The sequence below is a fragment of the Salvelinus alpinus genome, chromosome 23 (genome assembly GCF_045679555.1).
Source record: "Salvelinus alpinus chromosome 23, SLU_Salpinus.1, whole genome shotgun sequence".
Lineage (NCBI taxonomy): Eukaryota > Metazoa > Chordata > Actinopteri > Salmoniformes > Salmonidae > Salvelinus > Salvelinus alpinus.
The window spans coordinates 29,171,272-29,194,321 of NC_092108.1; the positions used below are offsets into that span (position 1 = coordinate 29,171,272).

At 40.9% G+C, this 23,050-nt stretch overlaps 1 protein-coding gene across 5 annotated transcripts in view; it reads right to left on the reverse strand.

Moving 5' to 3' along the window:
- The window catches only part of LOC139550747 (disks large-associated protein 1-like), a 117,369-nt gene that overhangs the window by 94,059 nt on the left and 260 nt on the right, over nt 1–23,050 (reverse strand). The window lies entirely within an intron of this gene.

A 23,050-nucleotide genomic window follows, 5' to 3' on the forward strand; every position in this document is an offset into this window, starting at 1 on the left:
TGATTTGAAAAAGTTGCAAAAAAAGGCATGCTCTGTTTCTTGCCTTACAGCACACAAGCTGGGCATCATTCATAAGTGATAATAAACAATTCATATATAATAAGTGATAGACTAATATTGCCACCCATCCGACTATTCTGGATTTAATCTGGTCTTTACATATACAGTGTCTTCAGAATGTATTCAGACCCCTTGACTTTTTCCACATTTTGTTACGCTACAGCCTTATTCTAAAATAGATTAAATAATTTTTTCCCCTCATCAATCTACACAAAAGCCCGCATAATGACAAACCAAAAACAGGTTATTCGAAAAATTTGCTAATTTATTACAAATAAAAAACTGAAATATCACATAAGTATTCAGACCCTTTACTCAGTACATTGTTGAATCACCTTTGGCAGCCTCAAGTCTTCGTGGGTATGACGCTACAAGCTTGTCACACCTGTATCCCATTCTTCTCTGCAGATCCTCTCATGCTCTGTCAGGTTGGATGGGGAGTGTCGCTGCACAGCTATTTTCAGGTCTCTCCAGAGATGTTCGATCGGGTTCAAGTCTGGGCTATGACTGGGACACTCAAGGACATTCAGATACTTGTCCCGAAGCCACTCCTCCGTTGTCTTGGCTGTGTGCTTAGAGTTGTTGTCCTGTTGGAAGGTGAACCTTCACCCCAGTCTGAGGTCCTGAGCGCTCTGGAGCAGGTTTTCATCAAGGATCTCTGATGCTATCACCACCATGCTCCACCGTAGGGATGGTGCCAGGTTTCCTCCAGACGTGACACTTGGCATTCAGGCCAAAGAGTTCAATCTTGGTTTCATCAAACCAGAGAATCCTTTAGGTGCCTTTTGGCAAACTTCAAGTGTGCTGTCCTGTGCGTTTTACTGAGGAGTGGCTTTCATTTGGCCACTCTACCATAAAGGCCTGATTGGTGGAGTGCTGCAGAGATTTTTGTCCTTCTGGAAGGTTCTCCCTTCTCCACAGAGGAACTCTGGAGCTCTGTCAGAGTGACCATTGGGTTCTTGGTCACCTCCCTGACCAAGGCCCCAGCTCTAGGAAGAGTCTTGGTGGTTCTAAACGTCTTACATTTAAGAGTGATGGAGGCCACTGTGTTCTTTGGGGACCTTCAATGCTGCAGAACTTCTTTGGTACCCTTCCCCAGATCTGTGCCTCGACATAATCCTGTCTCGGAGCTCTACAGACAACTCCTTCGACCTTATTGCTTGGTTTTTGCTCTGACATGCACTGTCAACTGTGTGACCTGTGGACAGGAATGTGCCTTTCATTGTCATGTCCAATCAATTGAATTTACCACAGGTGGACTCCAAGTTGTAGAAACATCTCAAGGATGAGCAATGGAAAAAAGGATGCACCTGAGGTCAATTTCGAATCTCATAGCAAAGTGTCTGAATACTTAAGTAATTAAGGTTTCTGTTTTAAATATTTTATAACTTAGCAAAAAATTGTAAAAACCTGTTTTCGCTTTGTCATTATGGGGTATTGTGTGTAGGTTCAGGATTTTTATTTGAACTATTTTCAAATAAGGCTTTAACGTAACAAAATGTGGAAAGGTCAAGGGGTCTGAATACTTTCCGAATGCACTTGACTAAATAATATATGTGTGAAATTTGTTTTGATTTAGAATTGACCATTATCATGCACCAGTCTCGAAACAGGGGAAGGGGAAAAAATACACGTCATCTATGCATTTAAATAGCGAAATGATTCATTTTCATGCCAGCCAGGTAGTCTATACTCCTGTTGTAAAGAGAAGCAATGTGCTTAATATTAGGAAAATTGAGGAATAAATATAGTAGGCCTAGCCTATAGAAAGCTGAGGCCATCAGTAGAGGCTGTCAAACCTCTGTTTTCTCACACAATTGCATTGCCTATAGAAATGTTGCGCAACATGAGCTCATGGGCTCTCATGAAGTGTTTGATTAGATTTTTGATTACATTTGCATTGATGTCAGAGTAATTAGAGGGACAATAGAGTGCTGAGTACCAGGCAGTTAGCAAGTTTGGTGGGCTACTAATGGCCATCAGCAGCATCAGAGCTTGGAGAAGCCTAGTTACCGTGACTAAATGGTCATGTCGAATTTGACTGTGGTCATGACTCGTGACCGCCGATGTGGCAGTAATATGGTCACCATAACAGCCCTAGTCCACACATATAGAGCATACACACATGCATGCTTACAAACATACACACACACACACACACACACACACACACACACACACACACACACACACACACACACACACACACACACACACACACACACACACACACACACACACACACACACACACACACACACACACACACATACATTCACACACACTTTCTTCTAGCGCTACACACAGGACCTTACTCTCCAACAATACGCAGTTTGGTTTTAACAGATCCCACTTCCAATTAGAAGATAAGAAGGAGCTGCATTGGCAAGTTTGTTAAAAAAAAATCAATTGCTTTGGTGCTATTTTCACAAGTATGTGGTGAATTGTCAAAACGTTTAGTATAAAACTCCAAACTGGTAACACATGTAATGCTGCAGGTCTTAAATTCAAAACCTTTTATGGTACATTGATTTTGGTCAGAGACATCTTTCACCACACAACCATTGATCCAAAATATAACTTAACTGTGAAATACCATGAGAACATTGATTTAATCACCAAAACACATCATGACACCTTCTCAATTTAGTTGTTATAATCCAATAGCAAAAAATGCAAGCTATATGTTTCAAAATTGCCTTTTGAAATGACAGTACATTACACTGTTTTCATATTAGGCAATACACTTGCACTACACATGAAATTTGACAGAAAATCACATTTCCATCATTTCTATCCCATGTGTGATCAAAGGTGTGATCATTGAAGACATCTTTTACAATCATTGATGCCAAAAAAATAAATGTATTGATCAGATATAATTACAACAAAGGTTTAGTCTAATCAAATTAAACAAATTAAATTTATAAAATACATTTCATGTTGAGCAGGCACTAGTTTGCCTCAAGACTGTCTTGAGCATTTGGCCATAGGTTCCCATCGACATCACAGTAAATGTCATCACTGTTCATGCACCTGGGGAAAAACCTTTTGGCAAGGGGAATCCAAGCCTGATATACATTGCCTTTGGAAAGATTTCAGACCCCTTGATTTTTTCCACACTTTGTGACGTTACATGTTTTTTTAAATACTCAGCAATCTACACACAATACCCCATAATGACAAAGTGAAAACAGGTTTTTAGAAATTGTTGCAAATGTATAAAAAATGTAAAACAGAAATACCTTATTCAGACCCTTTGCTATGAGACTCGAAATTGAGCTCAGGGGCATCCTGTTTCCATTGATCATCCTTGAGAAGTTTCTACAACTTGGAGTCCACCTGTGGCAAATTCAATTGATTGGACATGATTTGGAAAGGCACACATCTGTCTATATAAGGTCCCACAGTTGACAGTGCATGTCAGAGCTTCGAGACAGGATTGTGTTGAGGCACAGATCTGGGGAAGGGTACCAAAAAATGTCTGCAGCATTGGAGGTCCCCAAGAACACAGTAGCTTCCATTATTCTTAAATGTAAGATGTTTGGAACCACCAAGACTCTTCCTAGAGCTGGGGCCTTGGTCAGGGAGGTGACCAAGAACCCGATGGTCAATCTGACAGAGCTCCAGAGTTCCTCTGTGGAGATGGGAGAAACAAGATTCTCTGGTCTGATGAAACCAAGATTGAACTCTTTGGCCTGACTGCCAAGTGTCACATCTAGAGGAAATCTGGCAAAATCCCTATGGTGAAGCATGGTGGAGGCAGCATCATGCTGTGGGGATGTTTTTCAGCGAAAGGGACTGGGAAACTAGTCAGGATCGAGGGAAAGATGAACGTGTACTTTTGTGAAGCATCACAGCACAGTTGAAAAATATGGCTAATAGAAATCCAAAATGGATGGTGTTAAGAGATATATTGGAGGGGTTGAATGGAGCTGAAGGATGGGACTAATAACAATAAGATAACAAATGTAAAACATACGGGGTCTGTAAAATGTATATAGGTTCAGAACTTTTGTGAAATAGCAGTTACAAATTTATGGCAAATAGAAATCAAACTGGATGGACATCAGAAATAGAGGAAGGTCAAAGACTAAAAACAAACAAAATATAAAATTGTAAAATAGATTGTCTGTAGAATGTGTATAGTATGTATAATCTGGAAGTAGAAGCCTAAGTGTTATTGTTTATTCGTTTACTTCAATTGGGGGAAGGGTGGTAGGGTTTACGGGGAATAATAAAGGAAGGTATATTCTAAAAAAGTTTGGATGTGTATTTATGTATATAAACTCAGCAAAAAAGAAACGTCCCTTGTTCAGGACCCTGTCTCTCAAAGATAATTTGTAAAAATCAAAATAACTTTTTTGTAAAGGGTTTAAACACTGTTTCCCATGCTTGTTCAATGAACCATAAACAGTTAATGAACATGCACCTGTGGAACGGTGGTTAAGACACTAACAGCTTACAGACGGTAGGCAATTAAGGTCACAGTTATGAAAACTTAGGACACTAAAGAGGCCTTTCTACTTACTCAAAAGAAAGATGCCCAGGGTCCCTGCTCATCTGCGTGAATGTGCCTTAGGCATGCTGCAAGGAAGCATGAGGACTGCAGAAGTGCCAGGGCAATAAATTGCAATGTCCGTACTGTGAGACGGCTAAGACAGCGCTACAGGGAGACAGGATGGACAGCTGATCGTCCTCGCAGTGGCAGACCACGTGTAACAACACCTGCACAGGATCGGCACATCCAAACGTCACACCTGCGGGACAGGTACAGGATGGCAACAACAACTGCCCGAGTTACACCAGGAACGCACAATCCCTCCATCAGTGCTCAGACTGTCCACAATAAGCTGAGAGAGGCTGGACTGAGGGCTTGTAGGCCTGTTGTTAGGCAGGTCCTCACCAGACATCACCGGCAACAACGTTGCCTATGGGCACAAACCCACCATCGCTGGACCAGACAGGACTGGCAAAAAGTGCTCTTCACTGACGAGTCGCGGTTTTGTCTCACCAAGGCTGATGGTTGGATTCGCGTTTATCGTCGAAGGAATGAGCGTTACACCGAGGCCTGTACTCTGGAGCGGGATCGATTTGGAGGTGGAGGGTCCGTCATGGTCTGGGCCGGTGTGTCACAGCATCATCGGACTGAGCTTGTTGTCATTGCAGGCAATCTCAACGCTGTACGTTACAGGGAAGACATCCTCTTCCCTCATGTGGTACTCTTCCTGCAGGCTCGTCCTGACATGACCCTCCAGCATGACAATGCCACCAGCTATACTGCTCGTTCTGTGCGTGATTTCCTGCAAGACAGGAATGTCAGTGTTCTGCCATGGCCAGCAAAGAGCCCGTATCTCAATCCCATTGAGCATGTCTGGGACCTGTTGGATCGGAGGGTGAGGGCTAGGGCCATTCCCCCCAGAAATGTCAGGGAACTTGCAGGTGCCTTTGTGGAAGAGTGGAGTAACATCTCACAGCAAGAACTGCCAAATCTGGTGCAGTCCATGAGGAGGAGATGCACTGCAGTACTTGATGCAGCTGGTGGCCACACCAGATACTGACTGTTACTTTTGATTTTGACCCCCCCTTTGTTCATGGACACATTATTCAATTTCTGTTAGTCACATGTATGTGGAACTTGTTCAGTTTATGTCTCAGTTGTTGAATCTTCTTATGTTCATACAAATATTTACACATGTTAAGTTTGCTGAAAATAAATGCAGTTGACAGTGAGAGGACGTTTCTTTTTTTGCTGAGTTTATGTACACTGCCGTTCAAAAGTTTGTGGTCACTTAGAAATGTCCTTGATTTCGAAAGAAAAGCAATTTTTTGGTCCATTAAAATAACATCAAATTGATCAGAAATACAGTGTAGACATTGTTAATGTTGTAAATGACTATTGTAGCTGGAAACGGCAGATTTTTTAAATGGAATATCTACATAGGCGTACAGAGGCCCATTACCATCAACCTTCACTCCTGTGTTCCAATGGCACGTTGTGTTAGCTAATCCAAGATTATCATTTTAAAAGGCTAACTGATAATTAGAAAACCCTTTTGCAATTATGTTAGCACAGCTGAAAACTGTTGTTCTGATTAAAGAAGCAATACAACTGGTCTTCTTTAGACGAGTTGAGTATCTGGAGCATCAGCATTTGTGGGTTCAACTACAGGTTCAAAATGTCCAGAAACAAATAACTTTCTTGTGAAACTCGTCAGTCTATTCTTGTTCTGAGAAATGAAGGATATTCCATGCGAAAAATTGACAAGAAACTGAAGATCTCATACAACGCTGTGTTCTACTCCCTTCAGAGAACAGCGCAAACCGGCTCTAACCAGAATAGAAAGAGGAGTGGGAGGCCCCGGTGCACAACTGAGCAAGAGCACAAGTACATCAGTGTCTAGTTTGAGAAACAGACGTCTCACAAGTCCTCACCTGGCAGCTTCATTAAATAGTACCTGCAAAACACCAGTCTCAACTTCAACAGTGAAGAGGCAACTCCGGGATGCTGGCCTTCTAGGCAGAGTTGCAAAGAAAAAGCCATATCTCAGACTGGCCAATAAAAATAAAATAGGCAAAAGAACAGACACTGGACAGAGGAACTCTGCCTAGAAGGCCAGCATCCTGGAGTCGCCTCTTCATTGTTGACGTTGAGACTGGTGTTTTGCAGGTACTATTTAATGAAGCTGCCAGTTGAGGACTTGTGAGGCGTTCATTTCTCAAACTAGACACTCTAATGTACTTTTCCTCTTGCTCAGTTGTGCATCGTTATTTGTTTCTGGCCATTTTGAGCCTGCAATCGAACCCACAAATGCTGATGCTCCAAGATACTCAACTTGTCTAAAGAAGGCCAGTTTTATTGCTTCTGTAATAAGCAAAAAAATCTGCCGTTTCCAGCTATAATATTAATTTACAAGATTAACAATGTCTACACTGTATTTCTGATCAACTTGATGTTATTTTAATGGCCATTTCTTTTTTAATGGCCATTTCTAAGTGACCACAAAACTTTTGAACGGTAGTGTATTTTTGTTCAGTGTGTGTATATATATATATACTGTATATATATATTCACCCCAAAAAATGTGTACAATTACATTGATGGAAGCAACAATCTCTCCGCAATATTAAAGCTGATCCACCACCTGAAAAAAATAAGAAAAAAATACAAAATTATGAAAATAAAGTGAAATAAAATTAAAAAGATGAACGGGGCAAAGTACAGAGAGATCCTTGATGAAAACCTGGTCCAAAGCGCTCAGGACCTCAGACCGTGGCAAAGGTTCACCTTCCAACAGGACAACAACTCTTAGCACACAGCCAAGACAACGCAGGAGTGGCTTCGGGACAAGTCTCTGAATGTCCTTGAGCGACCCAGTCATAGCCCGGACTTGAACCCGATCGAATATCTCTGGAGAGACCTGAAAATAGCTGTGCAGCGACGCTCCCCATCTAACCTCACAGAGCATGAGAGGATCTGCAGAGAAGAATTGTGCCGAGCTTGTATCGTCATACCCAAGAAGACTTGAGGCTGTAATTGCTGCCAAAGGTGTGTCAACAAATTATGAGTAAAGCGTCTGAATACATACATAAATGTGATAATTCAGTTTTATTTCATTTTATAATTTAGTAAAAGATTTCTAAAAAAACAGTTTTTGCTTTGTCATTATGGGATATTGTGCGTAGATTGATGAGAAAAAAATAACAATTTAATACATTTTAGAATAAGGTTGTTACAAAATGTGGAAAAATTCAAGGGGTCTGAATACTTTCCAAAGGCACTGTAGGTCTTGATTGATATCATTGCATACCTGATCCATGGCCTGAAGGAGGGTGGCACACTCATGGATTGTAATCATGTATTGTATTTTACAGTATTGTACTGTACTTATGTATTGTAGTGGTCCTGTATGGCTCAGTTAGTAAGCAACACCAGACTTGTGGGTTTGATTCCCACTGGGGTCACATACGAAAATTTAGGGACTTAGGATATGTTGTCACTTTGGATAAAAGCATCTGCTCCATAAATGGCATATATTACGGCATTACAGTACTGTATGGACCAAAGCATTGTGAACCCCCCTGTATTGACCAAAGCAGTGTGAACCCCCCCAACAAAAAGACCCTAGTAACTTAATAGTGGATACATGATTTCTGTATATGGGAATGCATTTTTTACATACAGTACATTGTAGTGGATGCTGATGGGAGGAGCTATAGGAGGACGGGTTCATTGTAATGGCTGAAATGGAATAATGGACCAGAACCAAACATGTGGTTTCCATATGTTTGATACATTCCATTTATTCCATTCCAATGAGCCCATCCTCCTATAGCTCCTCCCACCAGTCTCCTCTGGTACATCTCTGATCTTGTCAATATCCCCTCAAAAAATTATTACCGTCAAGTAAAATTGTAATAGTATCATAATAGCACATTACAGTATATATCATACTTTACATGTTTATACTTGCATACATATGAATTATTTAGTTCTCTAAATCTGTAGTAGACTAACCATTTTAAAATCTATAGGTTTACCAAACGGTAAGTGATTATCAACTAAGAGTAATCGGATTAAGTAATAGTAAAATATATATTTTAATCAGGTAAATTAACTGAAAACACATTCTCATTTACAGCAACAACCTGGGGAATAGTTACAGGGGAGATGAATGAGCCAATTGGAGGCTTGGGATGATGGTATGAGGGCCAGATTGGGAATTTAGCCAGGACACCAGAATTTAGCCAGTGACCACAGAGAGTCAGGACACCGATTTAACATCCCAACCAGAAGACAGCACCCTACACAGGGCAATCACTGCCCTGGGGAATTGGGATATTGTTTTAGACCAGAGGAAAGAGTGCCTCCTACTGGCCCTCCAACACCACATCCAGCAGCATCTGGTCTCCCATCCAGGGACCAATCCTGCTTCTCTTCAGACGAAAGACAGCAGTGGGATGCAGGGTGTTATGCTACTGGCATGACATGACAATCATATCAAACATAATGTGAGAATTGCATCGTGAAAAGCACTTTATATGAACGTGAAACATGCATTTCTAGATTAAACATTGACTAAGTTTGGTGAAAAAGTGACTGTATGATTTTGTGTGTTATACAGTTGAAGTCAAAAGTTTACATACATTTAGGTTGGAGTCATTAAAACTCATTTTTCAACTACTCCACATATTTCTTGTTAACAAACTATCGTTTTGGCAAGTCGGTTAGGACATCTACTTTGTGCATGACACAAGTCATTTTTCCAACAATTGCTTACAGACAGATTATTTTACTTATAATTCAATGTATCACAATTCCAGTGGGTCAGAAGTTTACATACACTAAGTTGACTGTGCCTTTAAACAGCTTGGAAAATTATGTCATGGCTTTAGAAGCTTCTGATAGGCTAATTGACATAATTTCAGTCAATCGGAGGTGTACCTGTGGATGTATTTCAAGGCCTACCTCCAAACTCAGTGCCTCTTTGCTTGACATCATGGGAAAATCAAAAGAAATCAGCCAAAACCTCAGAAAAAAAATTGTAGACCTCCACAAGTCTGGTTCATCCTTGGGAGCAATTTCCAAACACCTGAATGTACCACGTTCATCTGTATAAACAATAGTACGCAAGTATAAACACCATGGGACAACGCAGCCGTCATACCGCTCAGGAAGGAGACACGTTCTGTCTCCTAGAGATTCATGTACTTTGGTGCGAAAAGTGCAAATCAATCCCAGAACAACAGCAAAGGACCTTGTGAAGATGCTGGATGAAACAGGTACAAAAGTATCTATATCCACAGTAAAACGAGTCCTATATCGACATAACCTGAAAGGCCGCTCAGCAAGGAAGAAGCCACTGTTCCAAAACTGCCATAAAAAAAGCCAGACTACGGTTTGCAACTGCACATGGAGACAAAGATCGTACATTCTGGAGAAATGTCCTCTGGTCTGATGAAACAAAAATAGAACTGTTTGGCCATAATGACTATCGTTATGTTTGGAGGAAAAAGGGGGATGCTTGCAAGCCGAAGAACACCATCCCAACCGTGAAGCACGGGGGTGGCAGCATCATGTCGTGGGGGTGCTTTGCTGCAGGAGGGACTGGTGCACTTCACAAAATAGATGGCATCATGAGGCAGGAAAATTTATGTGGATATATTGAAGCAACATCTCAAGACATCAGTCAGGAAGTTAAAGCTTGGTCGCAAATAGGTCTTCCAAATGGACAATGACCCCAAGCATACTTCCAAAGTTGCGGCAAAATGGCTTAAGGACAACAAAGTCAAGGTATTGGAGTGGCCATCACAAAGCCCTGACCTCAATCCCATAGAAAATTTGTGGGCAGAACTGAAAAAGCGTGCGCGAGCAAGGAGGCCTACAATCCTGACTCAGTTACACCAGGTCTGTCAGGAGGAATGGGCCAAAATTCACCCAACTTATTGTGGGAAGCTAGTGGAAGGCTACCTGAAACGTTTGACCCAAGTTAAACAATTTAAAGGCAATGCTACCAAATACTAATTGAGTGTATGTAAACTTCTGACCCACTGGGAATGTGATGAAAGAAATAAAAGCTGAAAGAAATCATTCTCTCTAATATTTTACTGACATTTCACATTCTTAAAATAAAGTGGTGATCCTAACTGACCTAAGACAGGGAATTTTTACTAGGATTAAATGTTAGGAATTGTGAAATACTGAGTTGAAATGTATTTGGCTAAGGTGTATGTAAACTTTCGACTTCAACTGTACTTAGTCAATTTATAATGTGCTTATGGTTTTGAAACAACTGCTGATCTGCTTGGTGATCTGTTTTGAGTTTTGTACTAAGCTTTGTGAAAATGTAACACGTACTTATGAAAATTGCACCAAAGTGATAAAAAAAACATTGAAGCAGGCTTTTGCTAACGTCTCTGCACGATACTGTATATTCTTGCCTTTCACTGTTTATCATTTTGACGTCTGCATTTTACATGGCTACTTTCTTCTTCCATAGGGTAGACATAAACACAGTGGGGAGTGCATGGGGAAATCTTGTTCACCCTAAAAGTGGATCTTTCACAGCCTAGTTGTACTATCGATTAGTGTAAAGCTACCACATCCACACCACCACCCACATCCTACAGAAACCAAACCAGTATCACAAATCTGAACACTTAACAGTATATATAGAAATAGCTTGTGAGCTGGGACACTAACCTACTGAACTGTACATCCATCCATAATTAACACAGCATGGTACTATGTGAACATTCTCTAAAAGGTTTCTACAGCGGAGAGGAGTGCTGAGCAAAGAGGAAAATAACGGCTAACAGCTACAGAGATGAGGATTCAAGAAATGTGAAAAATGTATAATCCATTATGGAACAACTCTCATAGTACACAGATTAAAGAATGTCAAAGAAGAAGCTCAATAAAATGATCATTTAATATAGACACAGCGAGAATAGCAATGTGAGAAATACCTTTTGGCAAATCTGATCATTTCAAAGTCTACATGTGTTCATCATCTCAAACTCATAAAGTACACATATCAAATAATTGAATCAATCTATTCAACTGCCGATAATTAAGACCCAATTTGTTTTAAAAAATTAAGTGAGAAATGTCTTGGATTTATACTGTGAAAATTTCCAAGTTTACATTACAGTACATTTGAAACAATAATGCATGCTGAAACACTTCAATGTGTCAGAAATATTGGCTTCTCCTGAAACGAGGAAAACCTTTCCTCTCCACAGATTTATGTGATGTTTACATATTAAAAAAGAATACACTAAAAGGTTGAAATACAGTACCAGTCAAAAGTTTGGACACACCTACTCATTTAAGGGTTTTTCTTTCTTTCTTTCTTTTTTAATTAATACATTTTTTATACATTTTATTCCCTTTTCTCCACAATTTTCGTGGTATCCAATCGCTAGTAATTACTATCTTGTCTCATCGCTACAACTCCCGTACGGGCTCGGGAGAGACGAAGGTCGAAAGCCATGCGTCCTCCGAAGCACAACCCAACCAAGCCGCACTGCTTCTTAACACAGCGCGCCTCCAACCCGGAAGCCAGCCGCACCAATGTGTCGGAGGAAACACCTTGTACCTGGCCCCCTTGGTTAGCGCGCACTGCGCCCGGCCCGCCACAGGAGTCGCTGGAGCGCGATGAGACAAGGATATCCCTACCGGCCAAACCCTCCCTAACCCGGACGACGCTATGCCAATTGTGCGTCGCCCCACGGACCTCCCGGTCGCGGCCGCCTACGACAGAGCCTGGGTGCGAACCCAGAGACTCTGGTGGCGCAGCTAGCACTGCGATGCAGTGCCCTAGACCACTGCGCCACCCGGGAGGCCGGTTTTTCTTTATTTTGACAATTTTCTACATTGTAGAATAATATTGAAGACATCAAAACTATGAAATAACACATATGGAATCATGTAGTAACCAGAAAGTGGTAAACAAATCAAAATATATTTAATATTTGAGATTCTTCAAAGTAGCCTTGATGACAGCTTTGCACACTCTTGGAATTCTCTCAACCAGTTTCATGAGGTAGTCACCTGGAATGCATTTAATTTAACAGGTGTGCCTTGTTAAAAGTTAATTTGTAGAATTTCTTTCTTTCTAAATGCGTTTGAGCCAATCAGTTGTGTTGTGACACGGTAGGGGTGGTATACCGAAGATAGCCCTATTTGGTAAAAGATAAAGTCCATATTATGGCAAGGACAGCTCAAATAAGCAAAGAGAAACAACAGTCCATCATTACTTTAAGACACGAAGGTCAGTCAATGGGAAAATGTCAAGTTGAAAGTTTCTTCAAGTGCAGTCACAAAAACCATCAAGCGCTATGATGAAACTGGCTCTCATGAGGACCGCTACAGGAAAGGAAGAGCCAGAGTTACCTCTGCTGCAGAGGATAAGTTCATTAGAGTTACCAGCCTCAGAAATTGCAGCCCAAATAAATTCTTCACAGAGTTTAAGTAACAGACACATCGTAACATCAACTGTTCAGAGAAGACTGCGTGAATCAGGCCTTCATGGTCGAATTGCTGCAACGAAACCACTACTAAAGGACACCAATAATAAGAAGAGACTTGCTTACACGAGCAATGGACATTAGACCAGTGGAAATCTATATTTTGGTCTGATGAGTCCAAATTTGAAGTTTTTGGTTCCAACCGCCGTGTCTTTGTGAGACACAGAGTAGGTGAACGGATGATCGCCGCAGGTGTGGTTCCCACCGTGAAGCATGGAGGAGGAGGTGTGATGGTGTGGGGGTGCTTTGCTGGTGACACTGTCTGTGATTTATTTAGAATTCAAGGCACACTTAACCAGCATGGCTACCACAGCATTCTGCAGTGATACACAATCTGGTTTGTGCTTAGTGGGAATATAATTTGTTTTTCAACAGAACGATTACCCAACACACCTCCAGGCTGTGTAAGGGCTATTTGACCAAGAAGGAGAGTGATAGAGTGCTGCATCAGATGACCTGGCCTCCACAATCACCTGGCCTCAACCCGGTTGAGTAGGTTTGGGATGAGTTGGCCGCAGAGTGAAGGAAAAGCAGCCAACAAGTGCTCAGCATTCAAAACTGTTGGAAAAGCATTCCCGGTGAAGCCGGTTGAGAGAACGCCAAGAGTGTGCAAAGCTGTCATCAAGGCAAAGGGTGGCTACTTTGAAGAATCTAAAATCTAAAATATATTTTTATTTGTTTAACACTTGTTTGGTTACTACATGATTCCATATGTGTTATTTCATAGTTTTGATGTCTTCACTATTATTCTACAATGTAGAAAATAGTAAAAATAAAGAAAAACCCTTGAATTAGTAGGTGTATCCAAACTTTTGACTGGCAAATTGAATGCTACAGTGAATGATGGGGATATTAAATAAAGTGAACAGATTCTGCCCAGTCAATCTGCCACCATCTGTTTGCAATCAATATGACTATCTTCTAATTCGGTTTATTCTCTTATGGAATACGCCAGGAGGTGCCGATTCTGCATGTACCAGATTACGTTTGGACCACCTGGTGAAATGTGGAAGCTATACCATCCACTAGAGGCAACGTGAGCTTCTATTTATTTCTAGAGGGCTTGCGGCTTGCTAGGGTGTTGTGGATGTGGATGGGCATTTACACCACAGACTCCGGCTCCAAAGGTCGCGTGTTCAACCCCAGTGCTAAGCACTCTTTTTTCCCTTAATTTAACCACTCGGAATTAATGCCTAAACATATGTTTTAGTTTCACTTTTGATGACAGCTAAAATTCGGTACAACATGGCGTAATTAAAATGTCAAGCCATGGCTTAATTCTGTGACAGCTAAAATACGGCAACATATGTTGTAATTAAAACGTCAAGCCATGGGGTAATTCTGTTACTGCAGTTACGCCACAGGTTGACGTTTTATTTGGAGATTGGGTTCCAGCTCCTCACATAGGCTACTGTTGTGTCACCACAGGTGTTTTTAACCAGCCCTACCCAGGGTACAGTATTTAGTAACTTGGGTTCATCAGCATGTCCTGTTGATTATGTGTGTCAGAGCACACAGTTCCCCAAGTCCTGATAAACAGGTTACAGTCACCACTGCTTAGGCTAAGAGAATAACAAAATGATCCAATCCCTCCACCTACAGTGCTCTTTCTCTTTGTCTCTTTGGTTGGGGTCCTGGGGTTTACAGATACAAACCTGTGCTGTCTGTGTGACTCAAGACCATGATAGCCCACTGAGCTACAGTCGAGGTAAGGCATGAGATGGGGGCTAGCGTGAGTCTTCAGGTCTCAGGTAGGATTACTCATCATGTTCACCCAACCACCTCAGCCACAATTGCATGCTTTCTTTTCTGAAGAAAATTAGTTCCTGGTCAAAACATGTTTGGGGAGAGAAAAAAACTGTATGGGAAATGATGCATGAAGATTTTCACAAAATAAAATATACACATCATTTAACTAAAGGATAAAAAAATAGCCATAAAGCTATGGCACATTACAGTCAAGACAGTGAACCTCCTCTTCTTTTTCACATGCTCCAAAACAGACAGATAATGGAATGTAAGTAGCCTTCGCACAATAACACCAAGTAGTTGGAAGAGTTAACATCCCCCGAGGTGACTTGACACAAAGCTGGAACAAATCAAATAAAACTCCAACTGGGTAAGGATACCTCCTCTAAGAATAGCAATGTTGATCCGAATGTGCATATTTTTCAAACAGATCCACAAGGTGCAGTAGATGGATTATTTTAGATATGTTATTGAACCATAAGCAGATTTGGCTCATTAATCTATACGGTCCAAATAATGATGTTCCATGCTTCTTTGAAAATATATATAATAATTGATCAAGCCTGCTGTACAAGCAATACAAGACTCTATTATTATGGTGGAAGATTATAATATGGTTTTAAATACCTAAATGTACTGTAAAGGAAATCACACTACAAACTATCACCCTTATGCACTTAAAGAAATCACATATCATGGATATAATGGAACTAGTGGATATATGGAGGCTTAAATATCCTGACCTAGTGAGATATACATGGTGGAGGCTCAATCAAGCTAGTCGTCTTGACTACTTTCTTATGTCATTCTCTCTGGCACCAAAAATAAAAAATAAAGTGTTGATAGGGGACAGAATGCGGTCGTACAATCAAATAATTGGCATATATGGTACCAGTAAAAAGTTTGGCAAATAGAAATCGAAACTGGATGGTGTTCAGAGATAGATGGGAATGGTTGAGTGGAGCTGAAGGACGTGAGATGTGCTGTGTCTGTGAAATATATATAGTGTGTATAGGCTGGAAGCGGAAGCCTAAGAGTAGTTGTCCATTAGTTTACTCCATTTAGGGGAAGGATGGTAGGGCTAGGGGAAAATAATAAAGGAAAATATATCAAAGAAATATATACAGTTCATTCGGAAAGTATTCAGACACTTTACTTTTTCCGCATTTTGTTATGTTACAAGCTTATCTAAAATGTATTACATAGTTTTCCCCCCACATCAATCTACCCACAATATCCAACAAAGCAAAAACAGAATTTTGGAAATTTTTGCAAATGTATAAAAAATACAAAAGTGAAAATAACATTTACATAAGTATTCAGACCCTTTACTCAGTACTTTGTTGAAGCACCTTTGGCAGCGATTACAGCCTCAAGTCTTCTTGGGTATGAAGCTGCAAGCTTGGCACACCTGTATTTGGGGAGTTTCTCCCATTTTTCTCTGCAGATCCTCTCAAGCTCTGTCAGGTTGGATGGTGAGTATTGCTGCACAGTTATTTTCAGGTCTCTCCAGAGATGTTTGGTCAGGTTCAAGTCCTAGCTAAAGCTGGGCCACTCAAGGACATTGAGAGATTTGTCCAGAAGCCACTCCTGCTTTGTCTTGGCTGTGTGCTTAAGGTCGTTGTCCTGTTAGGTGAACCTTTGCCCCAGTGTGAGGTCCTGAGCACTTTGGAGCAGGTTTTCATCAAGGATCTCTCTGTACTTTGCGCCGTCTATCTTTCCCTCGATCCTGACTAGTCTCCCAATCACTGCCGCTGAAAAACATCCCCACAGCATGATGCTGCCACCACCATACTTCACTGTAGGGATGGTGCCAGGTTTCCTCCAGACGTGACGCTTGGCATTCAGGCCAAAGAGTTCAATCTTGGTTTCATCAAACCAGAGAATCTTGTTTCTTATGGTCTGAGAGTCCTTTAGGTGCCTTTTGGCAAACTCCAAGTGGGCTGTCATGTGCGTTTTACAGAAGAGTGGCTTCCGTCTGGCCACTCTACCATAAAGGCCCGATTAGTGGAGTGCTGCAGAGATGGTTGTCCTTCTGGAAGGTTCTCCTATCTCCACAGAGGAACTCTGTAGCTCTGTCAGAGTGACCATCAGGTTCTTGGTCACCTCCCTGACCAAGGTCCTTTTCCCCCGATTACTCAGTTTGGCCGGGCAGCCAGCTCTAGGAAAAGTCTTGGGGGTTCCAAAACTTCTTCCATTTAAGAATGATGGAGGCCACTGTGTTCTTGTTCTCCCCAAGAAATGTTTTGGTACCCTTCCCCAGATCTGTGCCTCGACACAATCCTGTCTCGGAGCTCTACAGACAATTCCTTCAAACTCATTGCTTGGTTTTTGCTCTGACATGCACTGTCAACTGTGGGACCTTATACAGACAGGTGTGTGCCTTTCCAAATCATGTCCAATCAATTGAATTTACCACAGGTGGACTCCAATCCGAGATGTTTAAACAACTTGGATTGGAGTCCATTGAAGGATGATCAATGGAAACAGGATGGGAAGGGGTCTTAATACTTTCTGAATGCACTGTATATTTACAAAAAAACATATGGTGAATTGGAAATGATGCAGACAATTACATTGATGGGAGCCACAATCTATCTGCAATATTAAAGCAGATTTTCACCCCCCCCACTCCCCTCAAAAAAAAAGAATAGCAACGCTCTAAAACATTAACAAGACACCTGATTGAGAAAGGCAATTTGGCAGGGTGCCAATGAACATTGTGATGTCATACACTGGCGAAAGTCCAGCTATTAATGAAAAGCAAAGCAAGTTCCAGTGGTAAGTCGGTTCCTGCCTGGCAGATCAACTAGTGTGGCATGTAGGGACCAGGGGAAGGATTCAGGCCATGCCTTCGGCACATCCAATTACAAAGTAAAGATGAAGGCATGCAGTGCAGTGGGGAAAGTAGTTTTACTAAGACACATTAATAAACTATGATTCAGACATCTGGGCGTGAATAAATTATGACTCAAAATGTGTTTTTTTTTATTAACGCAGGTTGTGGTCATTTCAATTCAAATTACATATTTTTTAATGAGCCAAAAAATGATAATTAGTTAAATATTGAAATTCCTTGAAATGAACATCACAATTGGTGCTGTGAAGTGTAATAACATATTTAGCATACTTTACATTATATTATAAACTGGGTGGTTCGAGCGCTGAATGCTGATTGGCTGAAAGTCGTGGTATATCAGACCGTATACCACGGGTTTGACAACAGTTCTTTCTGCTGTTCTAATTACGTTGGTAACCATTTTAAAATATCAATAAGGCACCTCGGGGGTTGCGTAGCGGCGTGCATAAAAACAGCCCTTAGCCGTGGTATATTGACCATATACCACATCCCCTCGGGCCTTATTGCTTAAATATATCATACTTAGGGAGTGCCTTGAATAGTTCTCTTCAGTGCAATCAATCAATCAATCAATTTTATTTTATATAGCCCTTCGTACATCAGCTAATATCTCGAAGTGCTGTACAGACACCCAGCCTAAAACCCCAAACAGCTAGTAATGCAGGTGTAGAAGCAATATGACTCATCCATGTCTTTGAAAGCCACGCAGTAGTGTGACTTAATACAGAGAAATGGTCATCAACATTTTCCATGCACAAGCAGATCCGTTTCATGATAGTAGATCTAGTTTGTTAAATGTGAAACATGACAAGGTGTTCAACTTCCATCCACTTCTTATGAGGTGAGATCCCGATGCAAAGCATGTTAGACAACATACCATGATGTTTTCTCTGATTCCCTCACAGCCCTATGGACCTTCTGCACTCAATGCAATAGTCTATTATTCCATTTCTATCCTATGGGATGCAAAGCTTGATATACCACAGCTTGCTATACCACAGTGTTTCCCAAACTCGGTCCTAGGGGTGCACGTATTGTTTTTTCCCCTAGCACTAGACAGCTGATTCAAATAATCAACTAATCATCAACCTTTAATTATTTGAAATCAGCTGTGTAGTGCTAGGGCAAAAAACAATACGTGCACCCCTTGGGGTTCAGCGGACCGAGTTTGGGAAACACTGCTATACCACATATAATGATGTTTTCCCAGACTCCCTGGACCTTCTGCAATCAATGCAATGGTCTATTATTCCCACATAGGGTCAACAGTACGCCTGGTCACCGTGGAAACTGCACCACACACAAAAAGGTGCTATCTAGATAATAAAATGGTTCTTCGGCTGTCCCCATAGGAGAACCCTTTGAAGAACCCTTTTTTGTTCCACAGTGGTTCTACATGGAACCCAACAGAGTTCTACCTGGAATCAAAAAGGGTTCTACCTAGAACCAAAAAGGGTTATCCTATGGGGACAGCCGAAGATCCCTTTCGGAGTGTACAGTGCAATGTGTAGAAACTCATTTGCATTCCCAGATAGACCATTGAATGCATAAACCAACCAATCTCACAATCAACATTCAAAATGGCTGAGGATTATGCAGGTCTGTTGTAAAACGTTCTGAATGTTAACATATTTTCTTAATCCTCAAGCAAATACTGTACGTCTCAATTTAAGCTATTTAACCGGTTTGATGAATTTTCCACTTAAATCAAAGGATACTTTCACTCCAGGAACCTCTTTCCCAGTGTTAGATTAAAATGACATTCTTTTTTTGACACCGGCATTACCCACATTTGAAAACATCATCACGTTTTAGTCTCTGTTAATCCAAAGTTATACCAACCAGACCACCAGGCCCAGCATTGATTAAAACCCCATCCTCAGAGAAAACTGTGTCAAAGGTTCAGCAGCACAGAGTGAATGCCTCCCACACAAGCAGGGGGAAATCATTAATAATATTGAAAACACTTTACTACATGTTTTGCAGGTAAACTTTTCACCAAAACATTTTATACTATTCCATACACGATTTGTATGTTGTTTGTTGTTACATACTTTATGAAAGAGTCAAATATTATGGCAAAGACGGCTCTTCTTCTATACAACCATTTCCTATTTATAGAGATGCACTCTATTGAAAGGTCAAATCTGGGATAGGTAAACAGACCATTTTGGGGGCAGTCAATCAAATACCCCTTTCACACCCTTTTAGTGCAGATCTGAAACACTATGCTTGCTTGCTTATTTTCTTTTCACATGGTTCTTTCCAGCAGGGTTCCAGCAACTATGGTGGATGGGTAACCAGGACAGCACAGCTTGCTTTGGCTTGGATTAGAAGTGTGACAAGGGTCAAACTGTCCTGAGAGATTGTGGCTTACACCTGACCTAATGTGGTATGATGTTCCCCAGTGGTTGAATGGTTTAGATGATAAGCCATTGGAAGGACTCTCTGGGGACTAGTGGAGCAGGAGGATGTTTGAGACGAATAGGCAATTGTTGGGCTGACAGATAAACCAAGGCTAGCTATCATGAGGAGGATATAAACCACTATTCTTACCTATCTATTGAGTTTGTTCAAGAATCTACCAGGCAGTGATTGTAACAAGAATACAAAACTGAGTGTGTACAGCAGTACGTGTTCCAGGAGTGTTTGTCCTTTAGATCCATACAGAAATCTGTCTGGAAGACCACAGATAGTGCCAGTCAGTCCCAGACAAAGGTCTACCACAGAGTCTACTACAGAGTACTCAGCTTCCTATTAGCTATCACACCTCATTCCAATTGAACCTTAGCCTTACTAACAGCATTAATCAGAGGAAATGTATTGTCTTGATAACAAATTACAACATAAAACACCACACTGATTCAACTCCTGATTTAGACTCTTTTTCGTTTCTGCTCCAGCCCTATAGAATAGAATCCCATGTATTGTATAGTGGTAGAGACAGAGCTGGCTGCAGTTCTAAAAGCAAAGCCACGGCTGGAGTCTATTTCTGGCTGTGTGGAGCTGACGCTGTTCAGAGATGAAATGACATAGCGCCAGTTCACTTGACACAGTGGACTAGCTGTGCTCTAATGAATCTGATTATGCACCCTCCTCCGCAGTTGGACTGGCCTCTCTCCTCCCTCCTCCTCAGGACTCGGTTGTCATCTATCCCCACTGCATGATGATGACGAACCACTGGCTGAAACAAACTGACCAACCTACACTATCAGGCATTAGGCAGCCAGACCAAATGTTAAGCCTCCTCTATCTTTTACCCACTGTGATGACGTCAGAGTACTAGTCAGACTAAATGTTAGCCTAAACCTACTCTCCTTTGTACGCAACTGTGATGACATTAGAGAAAGTACAAGTCAGATGTGCTATATTTATAGATGTCAGATTTCCGTCAAGTTGTCACTATTAATCTACACGTCAGATTTCCTTCAAGTTTATCTGAATGAAACATCTAAACATCTCATTTTCAGCAGTGGCAGTCTGTGGTAGGATGAAGAAACATCTAAAAGAGCATATTGGTTGTGGGGGTAGAGTATGTACGTACATATGCTCTATCTTTTATATAGAAATGACATCTCTGTAATCCTGTTATAGTTCTGACACAGTGAGAGGAGGACTGTGATGCGGAGGATGCTTGGCACTTGACGATTGGTTCCACTGTGTGATACTGTGATGCTGCAGCCCTTGATGTTAAGCCACATTGACACTGCTACTTTATCTACAAACTATATAAAACAAATGTTTAGGAATAAAAACAGTATCTTTTTGGTCCTAACTCAATTGAAATACAATATCTATCCAGTGAAATTGATAAAGGGCTCAAAGGTGACCGAGGATGATAGTAGCCAAGCCTAACATATTTAAGGTCTTTCTTTCAACATAAAATAATTGTGACATCTTAGTAGATTTACAAACTATAAAGAAAATGGCAGAAAATGGCAGTCTGACAGAAGGCAGTTAAGTCAACAACGATATGAAGTATTTGTGTCTGGACCAATTTTGACCTTTAATCAGATTTAGTGCCTTTTGTCACCTCTCAAACAAACACCAATCCAAGACTGGAAGAGGACCATCTCAGACAATACGTTCCAGTTACTGTACGACAAATATTGCTCCAATACCTCTGAGAGAGAAAATAGAGAAATAGAGAGAGAGAGTACATTTCTGAGCAAAGATAAAAGGCACTGTGACATACAGACGATGAGAGAGATGCACAAATCAAAATCGCCTACTTATTTTGTCCTGTCACAGTAAAAGGAGTGTAGGCTGTTGTAGTGACAGTGCTTTGTCATACTTTCTTAAGTTCAACACAGAGGATAAGGTTCTAATTAAAATATTTTGTGAAGTTCTGCAAGTGGAATATGTAACATATGTAACAACATATAGCCAACTGTACCTATGATCCCAATAATATCAGCTTCCCTCCATGAAAACATCAATAGTATTTAGTATTTAGGTACTAAATATTTAGGTGACCGCAGGTAGCCTAGCAGTTAAGAGTGTTGGGCCAGTAACTGGAAAGTTGCTGGTTTGAATCCCTGAGCTGACTAGGTGAAGAAATCTGCAGATATCTCTTTGAGCAAGGCAATTAACCCTAATTTATCCTGTAAATTGGATAAGAGTGACTACTAAAATGTAAAATTAGGAGGGCAAAAACCTGCCGATACCTGCTTAGTTAAATAGATACATCTGCAACGCGGATGTTCTCATCTCTCTTTGTCAGAATGATGATAAACGTCAATCTCTCTCTATAACATTGAACACAGCAGCGCACATTGAGCAACAGTATCCGTCTATTTAATACTACATTTGTCATATGAATGGTAGTTTATTTGATATGCGCTAATGGCAGAAACTGTCGTTTAATTGAAAACACTACAATGACAATAGCTAAATCTGCTACAACTTGTTTGAACTTAGATGATTCACGATATCTTGACCGCATCATGCACTGCATTCCATCACCAGGAAATAATATAATACTGTATTAAGGAAAATATGAAAGCATTCATCAGTAGGTTTATCTCGAATAGCACACAGACTATTCACGACATGTGAAAGAGCAGTAAGTAGGGATTGCCTTTAGCCTTCATCAAGCGTCCTATGGTGCGCTGCTGTGTGCAACTGATGTGGGCTGCTGTATCGAATGATGGCATTTCATATCTAGCGTGATGCAAGTCTTTCTGAGACAACCGTCATCTGGGTGGTTACAATGTAGCCTCATTGAAAACAATGGCTTTTGGTCAACAAACAATTGTCAAATAAGGCAGATAATAGTGGGCTAATGATGTGGTTCATTCCTCAGCATCAGTATTGGAAAAATGTACTAATCAACCACTCGCTATTGCT